Here is a 7,307-nt window from a genome sequence, read left to right as displayed (position 1 = left end):
TTGAACTTGTGGCTATCCCCAAGATTATGCAGTAATATTGTAGCCAGCTAATAAGTTGTGTTGGTTAATTGCCAAGCTATTTTGCATACAGTTAAGTTGTGCATATAAACATATGCATGATGAAACATGTAGTATTTTATAACCCAGAGCAACTAACATGCTCATACCTAATGCATGCACACACACTGTAACCCAGGACAAATTGCTCATGTTAGTCACTACCACAGGCTGGCAGGCCAGAAAATACATTTGGTGCCTAATATGCATAAGCACAGAAATATGGTCAGGCTCATTACTGTAATAAAGCTATGATTTGCCAGCAGGATCAGGAGAAACACACTCGAAGCAGTCTGTCCCTTCCACTGGCTCCTGTGCCATAAAGCAATAAGGTTGTAACAAGGGTGAATCTTCAATTCAGTTGGGCTACCTTGTCTGGGTTATTTGAACCCTTATTTGCCTTAAGGGGCCCATTTGCTTGTCCTAATGTGTACACAGCGATAATGTAGCCATTTACGCAATAAGGAAGGTCTGCAAAACAGTAGTCTGCTCTGCAATAACGTGGAGTGGAAAGAGTGTGGAGAACTGGCAACTATTGGTCCAGCTGCATAATTCTGCAGAGACATCTGCAAATCAGAAAGGTGGTGTTTTAATGTTCTACTGAGTGAGTAGGGTACTGGACAAGAAAAAAAGCCAAATAGATTTCTTTTTAATGCTTTGATAAAATTAGAACCAGGTTGATGGGGAAAAAGTGCCAGTGAGTCCACTGCTTGAAGTTTCTAAATTATATAAAAGACTTCTGAAAAATTATAAAAGTTATATTCAGTAGAGGTGGGTTTCTTAGACGGAAGTTTCTTAGTTAGAGGGAAGGCACTCAGGAGTCATTTCCCCTGGGAGGGGACACTGAAAATTCACACAAAGTTTGAGTGAAAAGATGAAGGTAGTGTGGCCCTGAAATGAACCACGGTGTCCCAAAGCATCTTGGAGCCCTGTTCTTGTCACCACAGTCATCCCATGGGCTTGTGCAGGGCCTTATTTGACATGCGAGAGCTAGAAAACTGAAAACCAAGTTTGAGGTGCACTGGCAGAAACTTTGAAGATCATATGGGACGTATTTTATACCTATTCCTTTTTTCTTATGTCAACTTTTAATGAAAGCTAGTTTTGTAATTTTGCATACTCATGTAAATAGGCTGGAAAGCTGGCGGTGGAGAATAAGGAAGAAAACAACTAAATTAAATATCTTTTGAGCACATGACTTTCCCACGTTTTGGAAGACCTTCTACTTACCAATTAGAAAAAATAATCCAGAAACTTGTGCATTCTAGTTCCAACACTATTTACCATACTTTTGTATCATAAATATCCAGAATGCCAAAGAGGTGGTATTGCTCTAGCTAATCCCAATTCACTGCTTCTTCAAGCACTGTGTTGAGAAAGATTCTGAGGCCACATACAGTCTTAACATGCAGGAAAAGAGGAAAATGGCAGCATGTCTTCCTGTTCTCTCACCCACAGGTAGCAATTACTAAGCTCCAGGTGTCACTGCCAGCATTCCTGCCCTCTCTCATCTGAGATGCCCTTCTGCACAGCTCATTTCTCAAGGTGCATCTCTACAGAACTCGTTCAGACCTTCTTCATCCTGACATGCTAAGACCTTTTAGTTAGAATAAAGAATCATTATATATCATATATGTTATGTATTTTGTAGATTTTATGCATAGTATTGGCTATGAATAAACTTTCAGTAATATGTCTTCACATGGAAAATATGATATGTAAAAATAATTTTATATTTATGTTGATCCTCTATGGGAAATGGGCAAGCCATGGTGTGAGTAAAACAGAGATACCTGTAGCTAATGAGGAGCACATGCAGGTTAGCCTAATGGAAGAATGGAGAAGACAGCTCCCTGGGTAGTGTGGTTTGCAGAGCCTCTGAATATTTGCATCCTGCTACCGTTAATTCCCGCTGGCTTTCCATGGTGTCTCAGGTGCCAGTGGAATCGCTATTATGGGTTGACACATCATCTTCAGGATGCCTCAAATTGAAAGCAAACAAGCTACTAGGCAGGGGTCACATACTAAATCAATAACCTTATTCTCTATTATCGAATCAGCTAATAACCTCCAAAGAGGAGGGTAGAAATCCAAGAAAAATGCAGGATTTTTTAAAAAATGTTATTTTAAAGAGTTGTGATGTAGATTGAGTAGGAACATTAGCAGCAAAGAACTACGCTGGGAAAGACCCCTCCAGACACAACTGGCTGTCAGGGCTCTAGATTCCTGAGAATAAGGCATGTCAAATCAAATCAGCAAACATTTTTTACATACCTCCTAGATGCTCTGGGATCTATTGCATAACACATAGACACAGCATGAGCAGATGTTTGAGTGTCACAGATAAAATGGCTTAATACGGGGGGAATCTCACTCTACTTTAAGAGACCACTTATCTTTGTTATTATTTATTACCATGCCATTTTAAAAAAGTGTGATGATTACTATGTATCAGAAGAAATAGTACTACAGCTACCATTTTTCCAATTATATAGCTTTGAGAGCTTCATCCGATTTTTGATAATTCAACATTTTCCCTCATGTGGGCACTTTCGATACCATGCTTTAACACTGTGAAACCTGTCCACACCCTTCCACCTCCACCACCAAAGCTCTGCCTCTCAGCATAATCTCTGCCTTTGAAGTGCTTCCTCTTTCACAGAAGGAGAAAGATGAGACAAAATGAAGAGAATGCCTGCCAATATTCAACATCATAAACATCTCAGAGCAGCGAGACAAACAGCGCGCACCATCATGTGCCTGAACTCCAAAGGGGAGTGCTGAAGCCCATCCCAGCTATGGGCAGACGGGAACAGGTCTAAGACGTGTTTCATGAAGTGACTCAGAGCTGGTCCTGAGGTTACCTTCAGAATGGAGACTGCACCTCATCCTGGGAAGAAAGTCTCCTTCAATGAAACACAAACAGCAGTCTGGGGCCATCACTTGTGGCCACTTTGATCGTTGGTGTACGCTTTTCCAGATCGGCCCCTTTAAACTTGAGGTTCCCAGGGGAAACCCTGGTGCAGGGAAACAAAAACAGCTATTGATGTTTAGTTTAAAGGCATTTCTGTACTTTGGCTTTTCTTGTCTTCTTTTCCCCCTTGTACCCCTTTCCTCCCACCCCAATAGCAGCCTCCCTTAGGTCTCCCTGGATTTGATCTGTTGACCTGGCTGCTGAGGATGGATTTGAAATCTTCTGAAGGGTCCTTGATATGCCAGAGTTAACAGGCCTGCCTTGGCCAGCTGCTGTCTTGGAGCTACACAAACTCCATGGATTGTTTGGCCATAAAAATCAGCTATAAAAGTGTGAAAAATACCAGAGGCCCAAATGGAAGAGGGAGGAGAGGGGGAATGGTTCTTACACCCTTTTAGTGGACATCTGATTTATTTTTTAAATGGAAAAGCCACTTTTATAGCTACTGTAGTTCAATTATCTCTAATTTTACACATTTTATGCAAATTATCAGCATCTTAATTGCAAATGAGAAGGAAACTTATTTTTTAAAGCAGAACAACAAGGTATCGTTTCGTATTTTCTTTTCAATTTTTAATTCCTATGATTGGTTCAGCACCATTAAACTTTTAAAACTCTTTTTACATAGTTGTTTAAAATTATGTGTAATTTAAAGCACACTCACATGTTCACAAACACCCATAGCCTTAAACAAGTAGCTAATTTTATTCCCTGATTTCACTCTCCCTTTTGGAGAAGATACTTTGATGTTCTTCTACATACAATTTCAAAAGCCCACAAGGGGATATACTCAAAAGAATTTCACAAAAAAACTTGGTGCCATGTCTTACAAATCGAGAACATTGGAATAGATTCTAAACATCAAGAAACCTGGTTGCAGGGTTTTTGTGGTGGTTTTTTTTTTTTTTTTTTTTTTTTTTTTTTTTTTTTTTTGCCTGGTGCCCAGATTTCTAATCAGCAGTATGCTGGTAGATATTTGGCAAACAACCTTTCTGATGCAGGAAAAGGGAAGATGTTTCTAATTTGTATATGCTGTTTGCCAATTTCCATTGTGTGAACACCTCTGCCATGGCCAATTTCAAGCTACCAATGTTATATCATTCAACATGAAGGTAGGAAGAAATGTGCTCAATTGGTTTTGTGAGCTCAGCCCCTATGGAGTCAGGTCTAGCACACTGCTACTCCAGAAATCCAGATATGCTTTGAGGCTTTACTCTGATTTTGGGTCACCGGAGGCAAAAAGCCACTAGAAAACAAGTTTTCCATATTGGTTAAAGGTTTTGAAGATTTTATAGACTGACAGAGGAAGCTTACAAATCTAGAGCAATGAGTTCTACTCAAGAATCTGGCAATTACCAGTCACATAACCGGTGCCAACTCTTCACGGTGGAGTCTGTTTCCTTATGTGTAAAACGAAGATAGGAAAGTGTGCTCTGCTGTGTGCTTATCTTCCAAAAGAAAAAGAGCTTGTTGTTGTGCACTTGATAAACTGTAAAGGATATGAAAATAAAGGGCAAAAATCTCTTCATGGTTTCTTCAATGAGAATTGGTTTAGTCAACAAAATATTTCTTCCTATTACCATAGGAGACACAAAGACATATATAACAGGATACTCAGAGTTACTCTTCAGTAGATCGTGATTAGTGTTTTCATGAAGAAATCCCATTTGGCCATTTCTGGGAAACAAATATTTTTCTGAGTCCTGAATCTTGAGAAAAATCAGTCAAGAAATCAGGAAAAGAGGGAAAACGGTTATCATTCTGGTGTAGACTAGAGCTTAATTTTGATACGTGCTAGATTTTTCCAATGAAAAGGGCAAAGGGAACACAGAGAATGTGTGATTGACACTCGCTTGAAGGGATGAGTAGTGACACCAAGAGCCTCAAAGATACTGATGTCACCAAGCCAGCTCCAAGCACTAATCCCCTTCTCCCTCCCCCCCACAAAGATTATTTTATTCAAACCTTCTTCAATGGCCCACAAAGCAACCCACAGTCCCAATACTTTCCAGTCTAGACTTTCCTTCTCCTTCCCAATCATATTTCATTCTAGCACATCTAGCAAAGGGAACATAATTGTTTGCCTCCAACAATCATGTAGACTCCTCTGAAGACAGAAGCATATGAGAACAGAGAGGAAGCTCCTTGTGAGTAGCGCTTCTCCTTGGGCCCTCTGGCAGACGAGAATTCCGCATGCTCCTACGAATGCTGGAGTCCGGGTAGCTGGTCCAATACTTACGTGTGTAAAGGAAAATGAATAGTACATGTGAGTCCCGACTTTTACCTCTTCTCTTCTCTCCTTTCCCTTTGTGACTGCATGCTGGTTTGCAATTTGTGTTTTCACCACTGCAGTTAATTCTAAGACACAGTTGATCAATTCATAGCCTCTTTAGTAATGGTAGTGCCTCTAAATAAAATTGCATAAAGCTCAACACTTCTTCCATGGAGAGAATCCCTATCAGTCCTCTCATCCTGTATTTAGCTGGCTACCCTTCACTGAAGTTACATTTGTAGCATAATTAATGAAATAAGCTTGCTTTAGACTTGCCTAAATAGCTATGCCAGGTGGCTTGGAAACTGTCTATTTATGAGGAAGCACTGCCACCTAAAAGGTCTGAGACCTTTCTGCATAACCCCTGGCAGCCAAAATACTATACCTTGAGCATGTGACCAAAAACTGACAGGCTGAACAATACACAAGCCTCCTAATGCATGTCAACAATTTTACTATCTGGTACAAATGGAAACTTGCTGAATTTATTCCCTAAAATGCTTTTTATGCTCTTCTTGGTTCTGGCTTAGTGGTAATGTATTTAAATGTCTGGAAGAAATATTCAAAAAAATGAAACACATAACTTTAGTTGAGATGCCTACATTTCAAACCAAATACTGGCAGATCAGTGAGTATCTGGGTTAATACTATCCTTATTTGATTAGGATAATCCAGGGAGACACTGACTCATGCCTTCAGATCCTGCCTTTTAACCAATCAATATTTTTAGGGTTATGGTTTTCAGAAGGCAGGTGATAATTTTGGAGATAACATCTCAAGGTGCCGCTGACATTGAGATGCATATTTAATATGGAGTGACAGAACACAGCAATGTTGGAATCTCCCCCTGGAAATACACACACACATACACATAACTGACACACAATGCTACTAACCTTTAAATTCTTGAAGCCCAATATAGGTTTAGCAAACTGGCTCTTATTAATGTCAATGAACATTTGAAAATTTAAGGGGTGGGGAGAGAATACCTTTCCCGCAGATGGTCCTGTCTTTTCAGTGTAAAGAAACCCCTTAGAAGGAAAAGGAAGAAGTGGCTCTCCACCCAAAAATCAATTGTGGGGACAGAGGGAAAGAGCAGTGAGAATGGCTACAGCAGTGAGCTGGTAGTTCACGTAAATCAGCACATGTCACTACTTACACAGACCAGCAGTTCGCATGAGAACAGGGGAAGGTGGGGAAAACAAAAGGGAAAAAAATGAGACTTGGATTTTTAGAATGCCATTAAAATATATCTATTTTAATTTCACTTGGCTAAAATTATCTGCTGGCTTTGTATTAATTTTGCTTTGACTGAAATTAGTTGTCAGACCTCTGTTTATAGCCTAATTACCTTTTTCCTGAATAAAAAAGGAGGTAAAAGAAATAACAATAAATTTGTAATGCAAAAGCTACAAGTTTGTGTATTAGTACAGATTAGGGATGGTTCTAGGAACAGGAGGATTTGAAAATAATTTAAACAAATCTGGAAGAGCTTTCTCTTTCTCAAAAGAATATGGTTTTGCTAATTCTCTCTCCCCTGTTTAGTGCCATGCTTATTTCCTGTAACCACAGACACTTGAGTGTGAATAGTGAATGGGGTAGCTGAAGTTTGATGTCATCTATTTTATTTAGCTCTCTTATCAAGCCAGCTGGATAATTAAGTGTTCACATTCAGGCCCACAAGTTGGCAAAATTTTCTATTATGGGCCAGATAGCTAATACTTTTGTCTTTGTAGGACCATATAGTCTCCATCACAACTCCTGAACTCTGCTATTGTAGTGCAAAAACAGCCATAGGCAAAATACAAACAACTGAGTGTGACTGTGTTCTGATAAAGCTTTATTTACAAGAGCAGGCAGTGGGCTAGAGTTGGCTCGCAGACCTTAGTTCACCAACCTCTGCTCAGGACAATTCGACCAATGGAATGGAATGTGAGAAGAAATTAATGTATGAACAACACAGCAGAGAATAAGTCTTCAACAAATATATTTTGAATGCAAATT

Source organism: Microcebus murinus, chromosome 3, assembly GCF_040939455.1.
Source record: "Microcebus murinus isolate Inina chromosome 3, M.murinus_Inina_mat1.0, whole genome shotgun sequence".
NCBI lineage: Eukaryota > Metazoa > Chordata > Mammalia > Primates > Cheirogaleidae > Microcebus > Microcebus murinus.
The sequence above is the reverse complement of the archived record's forward strand: the minus strand, read 5'-3'. Positions refer to the sequence as shown.